The sequence below is a fragment of the Silene latifolia genome, chromosome 1 (genome assembly GCF_048544455.1).
Source record: "Silene latifolia isolate original U9 population chromosome 1, ASM4854445v1, whole genome shotgun sequence".
NCBI lineage: Eukaryota > Viridiplantae > Streptophyta > Magnoliopsida > Caryophyllales > Caryophyllaceae > Silene > Silene latifolia.
Window position 1 is genome coordinate 132,828,277 of NC_133526.1, and position 17,528 is coordinate 132,845,804.

At 38.3% G+C, this 17,528-nt stretch overlaps 1 long non-coding RNA gene and 1 other non-coding gene across 2 annotated transcripts; both read left to right on the plus strand.

Moving 5' to 3' along the window:
* Positions 1-11,699: 11,699 nt before the first annotated feature.
* Positions 11,700-11,806, plus strand: LOC141621962 (small nucleolar RNA R71). The gene has a single exon (XR_012532807.1). It is a non-coding gene; the product is annotated as a small nucleolar RNA R71 (small nucleolar RNA).
* A 415-nt stretch (positions 11,807-12,221) lies between these two features.
* Positions 12,222-14,381, plus strand: LOC141609363 (uncharacterized). The gene is made up of 2 exons (XR_012527382.1): positions 12,222-12,529; positions 14,150-14,381. It is a non-coding gene; the product is annotated as an uncharacterized LOC141609363 (long non-coding RNA).
* The last annotated feature ends 3,147 nt before the right edge of the window (positions 14,382-17,528 follow it).

A 17,528-nucleotide genomic window follows, 5' to 3' on the forward strand; every position in this document is an offset into this window, starting at 1 on the left:
AGGAGTGGCGAGACAGTTTTGCTTAAGATCCTTTGGTCTAACCACGAGACTGAGGAAGCTACATAGGAGCCAGAGGAAGCTATGAAAGAGCGATACCCTTTTCTGTTTGATCAGGTATGTATGGTTACGTGGACGTAACCTTGTTTCTTTTAGGGGGGTAGGAGATGATCGCAAAGAGTTTTTAACCGTTTTATACCCTTTTTGTATGTTGTGTCGGTATGTTTGTCGGGATGAGTTGGGTTAGTAACATGTTTTATGTTGAGTTTTGTTTTAGTAGTGAGTCGGAAGCGTTGGGGGAGTACCTTTGTTTACTAGTGGTTTGAACTTCGGGGACGAAGTTCTTTTTAAGGAGAGAAGACTGTAATACTCCGTATTTGTGAGTCTTCGAGTACTCTATCGAGTAGGCCTTACTCTCTCGAGTAAGGGTAAGTTGCGTTTTAGAAAAGTTTCTGACCTGTTGGGTACTCGATCGAGTAACTAGGATACTCGATCGAGTAAGGGGGTACTCGATCGAGTACCTTGGGTACCCGATCGAGTAGCCGGTTTACGGGGAGTTTTTCTCGGGTTTTGTTAATTATGCGATTAAGATATATAACCTTCATCGTTATTACTCTAAACACTTTTGCAAAACCTAATTTACTGTTAAAGAGAGAAAGCAAGTACGTTCTTAATCCTAATCGCATCGTTAGCAAATCCCGGAGTTTGGAAGGTCGATTCTCATCGTTGGTTATACCGTTGAAATCCTTGCGTCGAGGGTAAGATCTATGTACCCTTTTTTTATTGTCTTTCCTTTGATTTGGTTAAACCCTAATATAGGGATTTGGGGGTTTTTGAGTAGTATGGGATTTGGTAGCATTTGTATGTTGTATGATAGGAGGAGGTTTCGTAGAGGAAGCTTTTTGATACGAAGAGAGAGAGACCGTCTGATAGTGTGCTTTCCAGGTAGGATTTCCTACTCAGTATTAGTCCCATAATGGGATGATTGTTGATGTGTTGAGATTGATTGTTTGATATAGTAATTGTATTGTGACGGTTGTGATTGTGATTGTGATTGTTGTCTATGGTCCTCGAGGCGTGTCCTCGGCTGAGTGGGGTCACTTGCGGGAGTGGCTTCACGCCCTAGTTTCGCCTTCTCTGGAACCCGCCACAGAAGGGATGTGCACATTAATGGACAGGGTTATCGCTCATTATGAGGAGCGGGGATTTGGTGGGTACGGCTATGGTCCCCCACTGGGGGTCTGTCCAAAGTGGACAGTCGGTGATTGAGATGATTGGAATTGGTGTGGTTGTGTGTGTGACAGTTAAGCTGTCTGTTTATCTTATTGTTGATATATATTAAGTTGTGTGATTAGTAATGACCTCGGTTGTTGTTTTGTAAACCTGCGGTGATCCATTCGGGGATGGTGAGCAGATATTGAGCAGGTATGAGATGAGTACAGGGATAGCTGGGATTGCCACGATATGATGATAGAAGTCTTCCGCTGTAGCTTAGTAGTTTCTTTACATTTCGATTAGAACAAGAAATCGGTTTGAGAACATGTATTATACTTTTGGTTTTGGTTTCGAGAATTGTAACCCTTCACTAAGTATTTCTATTTAAACGTTGTTTCTTTATTGTTTATTTGATTATCATTGCCTCGGGTAACCGAGATGGTAATATCTTCATACCTGAGTGGTCCTGGTAAGGCACTTGGAGTATGGGGGTGTTACAGTTCTGTGAAGAGATCCGCTCGGATCAGGGAGGAGACGCTCGGATCCTGGCACTTCAATCCGCTCTTCGTGGGATCAAGCCGCTCGTGTCCTGACACTTTGGTACGCTTGGATCGTGCTCGGGCCGCTCGGATCCTTGGACAGAGTAGTTCCCATGTTTGGCTCCTTAACAGTCCGTAAGGATCGTGTTGGGGATGTAATACTCCGTATTTATAAGTCTTTAGGTACTCTATCGAGTAGCCCTTACTCTGTCGAGTATGGGCAAGTTGCGGAATGAAATAGTTTCTGACCTGTTGGGTACTCGATCGAGTAGCTGGGGTACTCGATCGAGTAGGGGGGGTACTCGATCGAGTGCCTTGGGTACTCGATCGAGTGTCCGGTTTTACGGGGGAGTTTTCTCGGGTTTTGTTAATTACGCGATTAAGGTATTTAAACCAATTCGTCTTTGTTCTAAATCACTTTTTACAAAACCTAAAACCTGTTTAAGAGAGAAAGCAACTTGTCTTCTTCCTAATCGCGTTCTTGACAATTCCGAGTTCGACGGTCGGATCGTATCGTAATTCGTGTCGTTGGATTCCTTGCGTCGAGGGTAAGCTTCTAATATAATTTATATACTGTTTTGTTAAGAATAGTGAAACCCTAATTTAGGAGTTGGGGGTTTTTATGAATAGTAATTGAATAGTAGTATCTATGTGTTGTATGGTAGGAGGAGAGTTCATAGAAGAGGCGTTTTGAGACAAATTTGTAGATACCGTCTGCTTGTTGTGCTTTCCAGGTAGGATTTCCTACTCAGCATTAGTCCCATAATGGGATGATTGTTGATGTGTTGAGATTGATTGTTTAATATCGTAATTGTGTTGTGACGGTGGTTGATTGTGATTATTGATTAATATCGTAATTGTGTTGTGACGGTTGTGATTGTGATTGTTGTCTCTGGTTCTCGAGATGCGTTCTCGGCTGAGTGGAGTCACTTGCGGGAGTGGCTTCACGCCCTAGTTTCGCCCTTCGTGGAACCCGCCACGGAAGGGGATGTGCACATTAATGGGACAGGGTTATCGCTCGTACGATGAGCGGGGCTTAGGTGGGAACGGTGCGGTCCCCCATCGGCGGTCGGTCCAAAGGGACGATCGGTATTGAGATGATGGGAGTTGGTGGTGTGTGTGTGTGTGTGACGGTTCAAATTATCTGTTTATCTTATTGTTGATATATTGAATTGTGTGATTAGTATCGACCCCGTTTAAATGTTTTAAAAACTGTGGTGATCCATTCGGGGTGGTGAGCGATTATTGAGCGGTATGAGACGATGCGTATGGGATAGCCGGGATGAGTCACCACGTTGCGCTTTAGAAGTCTTCCGCCGTGTCGATGCTTGATAGTATTTCGATAGCGATAGTTTTGAGAACTTGTATTTCCTTTTATCGCTTTTGGTTTTTGGCATGTAATCACTTTAAACGTTAATTATTATTTAAATATGTTTCTTTATTGTCTTATGATAATCATTGCCTCGGGTAACCGAGATGGTAGCACTTCCATGCCTTAAGTGGTCCCGGTAAGGCACTTGGAGTATGGGGGTGTTACAAATGGTATCGTAGCGACGATCCCGAAACCCGTAACCAATGAACTTAATGAACATAGGGAGTCAATTAAAATTAACCCGGGGTAAAAGTTGTAGGAGCTAGTGCAAAGGCTTGGGAGACGTCCTAAAGCCGCAAGGGGTCGCCCTACAACTTTGAACCGGTCACGTGGGAAAGTGTTTGTCGAGTCGTATATGTGTTTGGTTAATCGGTTTATGAATGTGATGGAATGTGTTAATTGTTGGATGTTGAAGTAGAAAGTTGAGCATGTGAAAGAAAATGGTGATATGAGGAAACTTGTTGATGAGATATATAGAACTGTGGTTGGAATGAGAAACATGATGGATGATTCATGATGTGACATAATAATAACATGCGAATAGAAATGTTGTGTTGTATACGTATATTTTGTCTGCATAGAGTTGTATGATAAGTTTATGTACTTGTCCACGATTGTTCATGGGTATATGTTGTAAGAAGTGTGTAGTCAGTAATTGATGGATTAGTTGGAAGAGATTAAGTAAGTAATTGCATAAGAATATGAAATTCATGGGTGGAGCATGTTTATGTGGGTAAATCGTGATTGACAAGTTAAATAACCTATGTGCATGATGGATGTTGTTGCTTGATTTTTGAAAATAGTAACGTATGATTACGAATACTGGTTGTATGAGCTTTGGACTGGTTTTGTTTGCTTGGTTGTTGTTTAAGTCGTTTGGGAAGTAAAAATCAATAGTTGTGTTTTTCGTTTATAAAGAGGTTGTCTTTAAACTGTTATAACTTGAGATGCATAAATGATTTTGATGTGATTCCAATTGGAGATGATAGCTTGTCCTTTTACGATTCTAACGATAGGTCACACGCCCAAATTGACCAAGTAATGAGTGAGTTATGACTGTTTTACTGAAAAACTGGACAAATCTTGAGAATTAGGGTACTCGATCGAGTATCTTTGGTACTCGATCGAGTAAGGGGGCACTCGATCGAGTACCTCAGTTACTCGATCGAGTAGCCCTGGTGATTTGTTTTACGTGCTTCTGATCTTGACCTACTCGATCGAGTAAGTCCCTTACTCGATCGAGTGGCCTGTACTCGATCTAGTGACCCCTGTTTTGGGTCATATGCTTATCTTTTGACTTCGTTGTATATTATGTTTAGTTCAAAGGCGTCATTTTGCTTCTTTGTGCATTGTTTTACATGTATGTTGGTCTTGACGCGTAAGTTACCCAATTTTGTGGTGTAAAGAGTGGCACCTATGATGAGTGTGAGTTCGGTGGGGAGGACATGATTTATATCTGTTGTGATTGGTAAGATTTAATTGAGGCATAGAGCATGTTGCGTGAGACGAGATGAGTGACATGATTGTATGTTGAGTAATGAAAATGTAAGTGAATGTGGGCAAGGCATGATGTAAGTTTAAGGAACGTGAGAATGAAAAGATTGAAAGAAAGGATGTGGATAGTAGCAACCTGAGATGTATAATAAATTATGGAGGGAGATGGTTAGAAACAGTGTTGAGTAAGAATATATGTAATGAAAGGTCGTTTTAAGGGAATTGAGAAGAGTGGTATATAGCGAACTTAATGGGACATGTCGCGACGTGGATTTGTAGATAGTGACTGAGATTGGAAATTTGTGTATCAAGAGACGAAACTACTGTGTGATTTCCTTGGGTAATTAACGGTATTAAATGAATTCTGATTTCTAGAGATGTAAAAAAGGAGACGCAATTGTTTGAACATTAAACGTTGATTCTATGGATAGATTAGTGGCAAGTGTGAGTGATAGCATAATGAGAGAAGATCCATGGTAAGAAAGAGGGAGATGATGTCGGTAGAAAATAATGGAATTTGAGTTTTGGAGCAACGAAGGGGTAACTGGATTTCTAAAGAGTTAGCTAGAAGGAACAAGTAGTTGAACTATTAATTGGTATTATTGAGTGTAAGGAGAAAAGAAGGATAAAAGTAAGCTGAGGGAAAATATTCACTGGAGTTATGTGATATAAAGGTAAGGAATCGTCGAGATTTATGATATTATCATGAGGATATTAGCTAATGATTATATAGAAGTTTCAGGACAATATGATTGATAATGAGTTTCGAGGAACTAAGGGAGTAATAAGTTGGTGGAGTATTGGCAGGATACGAGATATTTGGTGGAGAGTTGGATGACAATACAAATAAGACAGTATTGGGAATGATGTTGATGTAAACTTTGTTGGTGAATTTGATGATAGTTATTTGGAATGTTAACCGAAGATAGGAAAGAAATCGTGATGTTTAGAGATGAGTGAAGAGGTTTGATGTCCGGACAGTGATAGTGTTATGATTTATGACTAGTGGATAAGGGTGACGGTATGTTAGAGAGGTGGTAATTCTAAAGAGGCTGATTTTGTAGAGACCAGATTGATAAGTATGGTTATGAAAGAGTATAAGATGTGGTTATATGAGGCGAGCGCTAGTGGTTGAATAATTAATGGTATGGCATGAGGTGATGGTTATGCGAAAGGGAGAATATGTTATGAGGTGTATACGAGTTAAGCTCGGGCGACAGGTAACCTATGTTGAGTGGTAACTTACGTGATCAGGATTGACTAGTTGGTTGTGATTACGGGTCTATGATAAGTGTAAATGTTTGTGTGAGGTTCTGACCTCACAAGAAGTGGTATGGTGTGATAATTATAAAGTTGTTTTATGAATGTTCTGTATATATAGGTTGGACACGGTAATTTAATTGAATAATATCCAAAAAGGTAATAACTTGATTATTTGACATGGCTAGTTATAATTTTATGTGTATTAATAACACATGTGTATTCCGTGAAATGGTAGAGATGATGTTCATGAGATGCTTATCTGTTTATCCATATAATATGTTGTGCTATGATTTAGTAAAGTGGATTTGAGTAAGTTTTTCTTGACTAAAAAGTTATCCTGAGTCAGTGTTTATGGGAATTGTATGTAGTTGTGATGTCTATCGATGTGATTGTGGTGCCTCGGGTGGTGATCCGGGCTCGATATTTAGTGTTGTGATGCGGGTATTTTCGCACTACGGTGTGGCTGTTGGTGGCGGTGTTGTGATGCCGTCACCGGTTGTGGTGGATTAGGCGGGATGATTATGATTCGAGTTTCGAAAGTACATACCAGTTATACATAGATTGTTGTTTTGGTTGATATTGTTCCCTGCGAGTTTCAGTTTCTGCATGTAGACAGTTGTCTTGCTTATTGATGTTCTCTTTACCAGGTTAAGTTAAGAATGAGGTAGAGTATGATAGGAAATAGAGTTGAATATGTTTTCGTTGTTGTCATGGTATAGTGATGTTCTATTGATGGGATACGGTTGTGAGAGGTCGTTACAATAATTATGATCTTGTTCTAGTTAAGGTTTCAGTAGACATGGTAATGGCAAGTGAGTCGTAGAACATGTGTGGTAATGACCCGAAGGATGCAGGTGGTTCATAATCTTTTGTTGAGACAGTGAGTGTAGGGTATTGGGAATTAGTGTCATGTTAAGTTGTGTATGAGTTTTGCGGTAATGACGGAAAGAACTTGAGGGTCTGGAATGAGTGCACGTAACAAGTGTGGATCGTGAGTTATGCTTTTGATGACGGGAGTTTCATATAGTTTATATAGAGAGGTATGTCATGTTGCGGTAATGTGGAAAAGTTGAAGTTTTGGGTTAAGATAAAGATTTTGAGGTATAGGTTAGGTGGTGTGACGAGTGAATTGAAGTATGAGAATTGTTTAAGTAAGAGAGCCTTGGATACATGCATGGCGAGTGTTTAGAGTATAGGTGATTATCTATGACATGTGATGATGATGAGAATAATGAGAAGATATAACTAAGGATATAGTATTAGTAGGTTACGAGGACGTAACATTTATCTTAAGAGGAGTAGGATGCGATAAAAGAGATTTTGATGGTTGTTCATATGGTAGTATATTTGGAAGTAGAATGTTGGTGTAGCATAAGATATTGATTTGTATATGTTGTGGTTGATAGTGTTAAAAGGTCACGGACGTGCTTGTAGTAGTTTGATGTTAGGAATGCGAGAATACCTCGGTAGTGTTGTGATTGGATGATGAGATTATGAGCGTGAGTAAACTTCGAGGACGAAGTTCCTTTTAAGGGTGGTAGAATGTAACATTCCGTTTGATGTCTATGAGTGTCTTGATTTTGGATTTGATAGTGGATGATATTATGGAGCTAGCAGCGTTAGAGGACGGTAGTTGGTTATGTATGGAGTTAGTGTCGTGAGGGATATACATGTGGTGGATACGATATCGTGAGTCATGTTAGGGAAGTAAACATAGTTGGTGGAGTGGGTGTTAAAAGTTCATGTTTTCTGTTTGATCGAGTTCTTGAGTTCTTAGTTATGTTGTTGTGTCTTGGTCGAGTTAGTATGGTTGTTTTTATGTATGGGTTGAACTTCGGGGACGAAGTTCTTTTAAGGAGGGAAGACTGTAATACTCCGTATTTATAAGTCTTTAGGTACTCTATCGAGTAGCCCTTACTCTGTCGAGTATGGGCAAGTTGCGAATGAAATAGTTTCGACTGTTGGGTACTCGATCGAGTAGCAGGGGTACTCGATCGAGTAAGGGGGTACTCGATCGAGTACCTTGGGTACTCGATCGAGTGTCCGATTTTACGGGGAGTTTTCTCGGGTTTTGTTAATTACGCGATTAAGGTATTTAAACCAATTCGTCTTTGTTCTAAATCACTTTTTACAAAACCTAAAACCTGTTTAAGAGAGAAAGCAACTTGTCTTCTTCCTAATCGCGTTCTTGACAATTCCGGAGTTCGAGACGGTCGGATCGTATCGTAATTCGTGTCGTTGGATTCCTTGCGTCGAGGGTAAGCTTCTAATATAATTTATATACTGTTTTGTTAAGAATAGTGAAACCCTAATTTAGGAGTTGGGGTTTTTATGAATAGTAATTGAATAGTAGTATCTATGTGTTGTATGGTAGGAGGAGAGTTCATAGAAGAGGCGTTTTGAGACAAATTTGTAGATACCGTCTGCGTGTTGTGCTTTCCAGGTAGGATTTCCTACTCGGTATTAGTCCCATAATGGGATGATTGTTGATGTGTTGAGATTGATTGTTTAATATCGTAATTGTGTTGTGACGGTGGTTGATTGTGATTATTGATTAATATCGTAATTGTGTTGTGACGGTTGTGATTGTGATTGTTGTCTCTGGTTCTCGAGATGCGTTCTCGGCTGAGTGGAGTCACTTGCGGGAGTGGCTTCACGCCCTAGTTTCGCCCTTCGTGGAACCCGCCACGGAAGGGGATGTGCACATTAATGGGACAGGGTTATCGCTCGTACGATGAGCGGGGCTTAGGTGGGAACGGCTGCGGTCCCCCATCGCGTGGTCCCAGTGGACGGTCGGTATTGAGATGATGGGAGTTGGTGGTGTGTGTGTGTGTGTGTGTGTGTGTGTGTGTGTGTGACAGTTCAGCTGTCTGTTTATCTTATTGTTGATATATTGAATTGTGTGATTAGTACTGACCCCGTTAAATGTTTTAAAAACTGTGGTGATCCATTCGGGGTGGTGAGCGATTATTGAGCGGTATGAGACGATGCGTATGGGATAGCCGGGATGAGTCACCACGTTGCGGTTTAGAAGTCTTCCGTTGTGTCGATGCTTGATAGTATTTCGATAGCGATATAGTTTTGAGAACTTGTATTTCCTTTTATCAGTTTTGGTTTTTGGCATGTAATCACTTTAAACGTTAATTATTATTTAAATATGTTTCTTTATTGTCTTATGATAATCATTGCCTCGGGTAACCGAGATGGTAGCATTTCCATGCCTTAAGTGGTCCTGGTAAGGCACTTGGAGTATGGGGGTGTTACAGGGGATGCAAGGATCTTTTCATCATTTCCCATTTCATTTTATTTATCTACTTAGGCCTCTAGTGTCGGTCTTCTCTTTGATGCTTGGTCATTGGATGCGATCCATTTAGCTCCATTTTGCCTCATAAATGCAAGGTTAGCAATCCTTTCCTACCAAGGACACAAAACCTCAAAGAATATGCAAAATGGGAAACTAAAGAAAATGAATGACCCAAATAAGTGCTAGAAAGCATGGGAATGAGGTTAATTCAGGGACTAAATGTGCTCAAATATGAGTCACATCAAACATCCCCAAACCGAACCTTTGCTCGTCCTGAATAAAGAAGTGACTAAAACTAGGACCTTTATTTAAACTAACCTACTAATATAGCCGATATGAGACAATTAGCGGGTCTCACTCCGCCCCTTCAACCCACAACAAGACAACCATGAGGTAGGATGCCTTCTTGCAAGGCAATGTGGGGCTTGCCAAAATGGCGATACATCCAATCATTAAGCACACAAAAGCAAGTAATGGACGCATCTACAAAAATGAATAGCCATTTTCCTCATCTAAGTGGCGGAAATTATCTAGAAGGGAAGCAATCTAAGGGTACACATTCCATCATAGATATGGTTTCTTCAAACTACTAAGCCTAGAAGGATACCAATAAATCACCTCCAAGTTGTGTCAAGCTAGGGTACCTTTGTCCTCAATTGTTAAATACTTTTGTCAAGAGTGGACTCCTTTTGGTGTTAGAAACACTGGAGGATCGCGGAATTCCCCTTCTTGCCTAGACAAGAAGGGTTGTCCCCTCTCTACCATGCACAAAAGTGGATTCGATGGATAAAGGGATCAATGCTTTTTGAGTTTCATATGGGAGTTTGCTTTTGATGTTGTTATTCCCCCCAATTTCTTGTGGCATTTGACATTTTTGAGAACAATTTCTTTTGCCATTTATTTGATGTTTGGCATTTTGATACTTGACAAATTTCAACTTTTGCATTTTTAAACATTTTCAAAGTCACCCCAATTAGTAACGAGGGAGCTTTTATTTAAGCATAGGAGTTCTTATTTTTGTGCTCCTCTTTTCTTTGATGCAACTTGCAATCTTTTGATTTTAATTTCAAAGCTTGAAATCAAATTGATAAGTTTTGTCCCCATTCCCTTTTGTTGACAAAATGTGATATACGTGGAAGATGGTTGCATGGTTTCAAGGGTCACCTTGGAATAAACGGTAGCCAAGGAGTTATCACACCACAAGGTATTGTTGACTAGGCCTTAATCCATGGGTCAAAGGATACTAGCATGACACATCCTAGGTTGTTTTAGAAGCATTTTAATGAGCAAAGTCTTAAGACGAAAAAGTATCTTTAAGGGCCTTATATACACTTGTCAAGCTTCCCGAATAGATGTTTTCACAAAATGTTTCCTAAAATGCAACTACATGCCATGATGCAACTAACATTTATACAACCTAATGCAAATGCTTCTATCAACTAGTATGCCATATAAACTAAATGCAACTAACATTTATACAACCTAAGGCTCTTTTTCCTTAGCCTTCTCTTCATTCTTCTTCTTTGAAACTTCATTGGTGGTAGGATCTACCTCCTTAGAATTTTCCACAACTCTTTGCTTGTCACTAGCATCCACAATATCTTCATCAATTGGCCTCTTCGGCCTTTCATATCTCATACCACTCCTCAAATGGATGGCACTAACCGACTCATGTCTTGAGGAATTACTTTGAGATGGTAATTGCCCCTTTTGTCTTTGAGAGCTAGAAGATGCTAATTGAGTCATTTGGGTTTCTAGCATTTTGGTGTGGGCTAGTATGTTGTTGATGGTGATATCTTTGGCTTGGCTATCTTTTTGCATTTGGGTGAAGAATTCTTGTTGGTTCTTTTTTATTTGGAGGACCGGTTTTTGAACATCAAAGCTTTGGTCATTGGATTGGCTGTAGGAAGGTTGGTTTTGATATCCTTGGCTTTGGTTGAAAAAGGGTCTTTGAGCTTGATTTCTCATTGGAGGTGGGGTGTATGTTGGTTGGTGGTTTTGAACATTTTGGCTCATGTATGAAAGATTTGTATGGAATTTGGTATTCTCATTATAGTAGTTGGAATAAGGGGTGCCATTCTTGTATGCTTGAAAAACATTCACTTGTTCATTTGTTCCCCTATATTCACTTTGGTCATGTCCCAAGGTTCTACAACTCTCACATACTCCACTTGGAATTGAGGATGATGCTACCATATCATTAACATGTTGTTTGGGTGATTTAGAAGCTTCATCAAGCTTAGCCATGGCCTTCTCAAACTTCATATTAATGGTGTCAATATGAGCACTTAGCTGAGCACCCAATTGTGTGATGGAATCTACCTCATGCTTTCCTCCTCTAGTTGCCTTTCGAGGCCTACTATATTGGGAATTATGAACCGCCATCTCTTCGATTTTGGCCCATATTTGATTGTCATCAACTTCGGTGAACATCCCATTGGATCCCATATTGAGAATGTTGCGGGAGTCTTCATATAAACCATTCCAAAATTGTTGCGCAAAGAACCACTCGCTAAGTCCATGGTGTGGACAAGAACGACAAGTGTCCTTAAATCTCTCCCATGCTTCATATAATGATTCTTCATCCCTTTGCTTGAACCCGCTGATTTGTGCTCTCAACATGTTAGTCTTCTCAGGAGGGTAGAATTTATTGTAGAAGGCAAGTGCTAACTTCTTCCATGAATCAATACCGGTTAAATGTGGTGGTGTAGGAGTACCATTTGGTAGATTGTAACACCCCATATATTTTAATAATTAAATAATAATAAATTATAATGTTATATTTTGTTTTAAAGTTTATATTATAGCCTTTGACCTTAATTTATTCACTATTTTGCTTAACTTACTTTTATACGCGTTAAGGCGGGCGTGTACCGTCAAACTATTTTAGTCTTAACAATATTTTTACAAAATTTCGATATTCTTCTTAGGTGAGAAAAGCTTAGACCGTTTTATAATCGAATCAACCAAATTATGGACTAATAGACCCAAGAGCCCATCTTTTAACCTAAATAAAAGAAATAAACCTATACCACCAATACTTTACACAAAATTGCTCTGTGAAGTCGGCCATGCGCCTTGTCCTTTCTTCCTTCTTTATTCCTTGTTCTTCCTCCAAATCTAAGCACCGGTTGTGCTCGAGTTCGTGGAAAACTATTCTACCCTAGACTACATGGTTTCAGTATGTGCTTATTATCGTCAAGATAGTCACGTTTTATACATTCTGGGCTGCATACACATTGTTTACTTCATCGTTTTTCATACCATGGTGTGCGTCACGGGTGACGATGATCTCGAAAGTGATTAGTAACTGGTCGAGGATAATGATACAACAGCTCCAATGAGGTAACTAGGTTAACCCTTTAATTGTATTTTAGCCTTTAAGGCATGATTGTAGGACGTTGAATTTGTTTAGTGTGATCTGAATGCCTCTATACTTGCTTAATTTAATATAATACATACTAATTGTGGTGATGACTTTTGTTGTAGCGTCACTTCTTGGTTAAAAATTTAAGATCCATGTTAAGTCTAATGCCTGATTTCGTGTTTGGATGTATTTTGATTCGTGCCTTCTTGTCTATACTGATTGTGCAACATAGAGCTAGAATCTTTAGTCCATTGTTGATTTGGCAGAAGCAATACCAACAAGTCCTTGTGTAGGATGAATAGTTTAAGATGAATTTATGACTACTACACTACCAGTTCATAAGTAATGAATGGAAATGCGCTACACTACCAACCTTGTGCATTTAGTGTCATTGCTAATTGAAAACTCTTGTATTTATTAACTTGGTCTGACTTCAAACAATTATGTTGCGGTCGTTTAACGGACATGAATTGAAGTGTAGCTTTACTGTTGATAAGAGTAGCGGAATAACGGGGCCTGTGACCATGCAAGTGCAGGTGTGAACTGCTCTATATTAGCACAACAGGTCACCAGCCAAAAAGATGGCGTCGAGTTGAATTGCTTGTGTTTGTTCAGGAGTGTTCTGTTCAATTTGTTATAAGTACACTCAAGTATATTTCAATATAGAGAATATGATTTAATAAGCTTGCAAGTAGTGTGTGTCAATTGTAAATGAAGAAAGATGGCTTGCTTATATCGTTTCTCCATTCTCATGTATTAGTTGTTTGGCTAGCACTGCCAAGTGGGTTGAAATTTACTTGATAAACATGTATTATTACCATGGGTCAATGTGTGAATGACGCTTTATGAGTAAGTTGGTATGCCTCTTGTTTGTATAGTTTATGGTAGCTTACGTTTGGTCTAATTGAGAGGTAGCAAGACGGGTGTTTTGATCCCCCTTGTTTTGGAATATGTGCCACCCATTAATGGGTCACCACTAAGTGGGTAGATCCTTGTGCCATATTGTTGGTACTAGGTCCACGAGGTCGCTCCATCGAGTAGCTGCGTGTTACTTGATTTGAGACTATGGGATTGGTTTACAATTTAGGTTACCAGTTGTTGAATCGGGTATAATTGATACTCGAGAGTTTGGCCAAACTTAGACTAGGACCGTTCGTCCTACCATAGGGAATGAGGTGTCAGTATTGTCTGAGCATCTTGAGTGTGTCATATTGTTGATTCACGGGCGTTCCACCGTTCTCATATTTGACTTAACTGTTGAAACTTGTTACTATATTTGTTATCCTTGGCCATGTTTACTCATTATTCTCTTGTTAACATTATTCTGTTGATAATTTTTTTTATATGATAATTATGTGATGTCACATATTGGTTGATCTATTGTGTTATTAATTATGTTTGAGAACCCGTTAAAACAGTCCCCTGGACAGTTCTATTTCACTCTTTGACTCTGGACTTGAAGGGACAGTTCTATGAACAGTCATATATGTGCTTTCATGTTAGGCATGTTTAATATTTTATAATTTATGTTTTATTGGGTAAAATATGACTGGGGAGCACCTAGTTACTCCCGACTGATTGTCGCCCCCTCCTTTCAGGTGTTGTTTGCAGGTTAAGAATTACTGCTGTTGGTTGGGATGTCCGAGTGAGAACTCCGAGCTAGTGAATATTAAATTGTTACATTTAATTTACAAATTTTTATTCGGTGGGTATTTACTCCCATTCGAAGTTGTAATAAATAATTATATTTAATTTAGTAGCCAACCGGATTAACTTCGGTGTTTCCGCCACCGAAGGAGTTTTAATAATGCAGTTGACTTATTTATTTAATGTTTTCTATATTTAAAATTCCGGGTTGTTACAGTTGGTATCAGAGCCATTTAGCTCCGAACACTCACTTGGTAACCCAAATTTTTAAAAGAATGAGAAAGTTAGATCTCCTTAATAATTAACGAGAGATGGGTAGAATTAATTAAGGACTCGTTTGCTAGTTTTTGAATATGTGCCTATGTGATTACTTCATCTTGTTCTTACTAACGTAAATAATTTTTATTATGTGTGTTATAATACTGTACTTTATAATCGTTTATTCATAACATAAATTTGCCTTCATGGTAAGATGTGATTGTTAATATATCCAACTAATGATGAGATTATTGGTGAATTGTGAACCATTTAACCATTAGGTCAAATGTATTGTTGCTATTGATTAAAGGAACTATTTGCTCCAATACTCCTAACTACTCTTTAGTACCGAACATAAAAAAAAATGAAAATGGTCTTGTTAAGTTTTACACTAATGTTGTGTGTAGTCTATATGGTATATTGAGGTGTAATTCACCTAATGTGAGCTTTTTCTTGGGCTTGCTCGCATGTTCAATGTTAGTTCCTTGTGAACTGTCTGTTCTCTTACTTGTATTATTCCTCTATTTTGGAGAGCAATGTAATTGTACTTGATTATTTATGTAGATGGTATATGCTGACACTAATAGCTCGTCATCCTTGCCTGTCTAATATCTGTGTTATATAATATTATATGTGTGATTTGCCTTGGTTGATGCATTGGGTTGTCTTGCCACAAGTAGTACGTACATCATTTTAATTTATTAATTATGACTTGTAGATTAGCCATCATTTTATACACTCTAACTTTGAAATAATGGTGCAAATTTTTTTTAAGGTGCCCGATTTGTTAGCAGAGGGTCAGGTCTCTGTTTTCGTATGCAGCAGGCTGTCAAGTTAAATTAGGTTTTTTTTTTTTTTTTTTGTCGCTGGTTAGGTCTATGAGGGAGTTGGCATTTGCACTCGCCCGACCACGGTTCGTGGTTTCAAATGGTTCTCCTTTATTTAAAGAGGTCAGTTGTGGTGGTTGTTTGATATTGTGAATTATAGGGATTGTTAACTTGAGTCTCTTATGGGGATTGTGAGGTGGTGTTAAGCTACAAGTAGTAAGAATGTAAGGATGGTAGCTAGACCAGATGAAATGTTCTACTTTGACATTAAGCCGGTAGCACTTTACACTGTGTTTGTGAGGGATACTTGGTTTTAGTTTGGGTTGGGTTTCATATACTGCAAGGCTGTAAGCCTGTAAGTTATAATCTATAGTGTTTCACAACATCTGTAGTGACCGTGTTTTGTTAGGATGTTCAGGGTGCTTGTTCAGCTTAATGTGAGAGATTTTTTTTTCGTGTCGTACTAGCAATATAGAACCTTTGAAGAGTGGAATGCTACCTTACCCCATGTGTTTGGAAGTGATTAGAATGAACATCGACGAGGGGTAGTTAGACAGTGGAATAGATGGTAACTTATCTTCCCTCTGAGAGGCTTAACTCCTTAAATTCCAATTTCGAAGTTGTTGAGCCCGTTATATTTTTACTTTCTTTTACTCGAATAATGGCTCATGGGTTCTCCTCCTTTGATCTTCCATTACTAAGTCATCATATCTTGAATTTTTGTTTCTAACACATTTATTTAAAGAAAATTTAACCAAGTTGTAAAAGTTTTCAAGCCATATGCTCAAACATACATTGAAATTTCAGTGCGTTTTCGACAACCAATTTTCTTGCTTAATGGGCAAGACACGTTCACAAATTAGAGTCTAATTCACTCCATTCCCAATATAGCTGAAATTTTTCGAACATGTTTTTTATTTGGACCAAATTTATAATTTTGTTAATGTTCAAAACTAAAAGTTACAGTTTTGTGGTCCATGATCCAAATCTACCGATAGAAAATATTTTGTGCATTGTCTTCGTCTCTAAATGTTAACCGGGTTTTCTCCTCCAAATTTATAAATTTCCAAGTTTCGAGGACGAAACTCTTTAAAAGTTGGGAGGATTGTACCACCAACATATTTTTTTTAAATACTCCAAAAGAATATTTATTTTTATTCTTGACTTGTTGGCCTTCGTAGTAGAGATGGGATTAAAATGCGAGTTAAGTTTAGGGTAGTGTGGAGAATTGTGGACTAGTTTGTACTGATCCAGTGTTTTATCACTTCAGTATTTGAATTAGAAGTTGGGTTTTGAGAACACAAAGTTGATGTGTAGATGGAGGACTAATTTTAAGGTGATTTTTGTACGAGTGTACTTCGTAGCATAGATAAAATGTGTGTATGTCTCTGTAATCATCCACTCCTATTCCCGTCTAAGTGAGCCTAGAACATATCTTTCGGCTATCTAAGTATTGTCTTATTTTCTATCACTTTGAAACTTAGTTCATTTTATCTTCTTCATCTATTGTTCTTGTTTTCTCTAAACATGTTTTTACTTTATCTTTTTCTTTGTTGTCTTTACTTAGCTATCTTTCAAATTTTACCTTCAACAGTTGACTTTTACTTTTTTTTTTGTGATTCTTAACCGAAATATTAATGGTATGTGTTTCAAAATAGAAACTAAAATACTTGATGGTTTGTTGTTTGAAACCCATTTTAATCGGTATGATTGATGTCCCCTTACTCCTCTTTGGCTCACACTATTACATTATCAATGATTTTCAACATTGTGCTTCTTAATTTGCTACTTAATTTTTGCCCCTGATCTAAGACGAACCTTCAAACAACGATTTCTTTCCCTCCCCAAATTTTAAACTTGAACATCTTAGTCATCTAGCTTTTTATTTTTATTTTTATTTTTAAGTTTCGAGGACGAAACTTTTTGAAAGATGGGGAGATTGTAACACCCCATATATTTTAATTAAATAATAATAAATTATAATGTTATATTTTGTTTTAAAGTTTATATTATAGCCTTTGACCTTAATTTATTCACTATTTTGCTTAACTTACTTTTATACGCGTTAAGGCGGGCGTGTACCGTCAAACTATTTTAGTCTTAACAATATTTTTACAAAATTTCGATATTCTTCTTAGGTGAGAAAAGTTTAGACCGTTTTATAATCGAATCAACCAAATTATGGACTAATAGACCCAAGAGCCCATCTTTTAACCTAAATAAAAGAAATAAACCTATACCACCA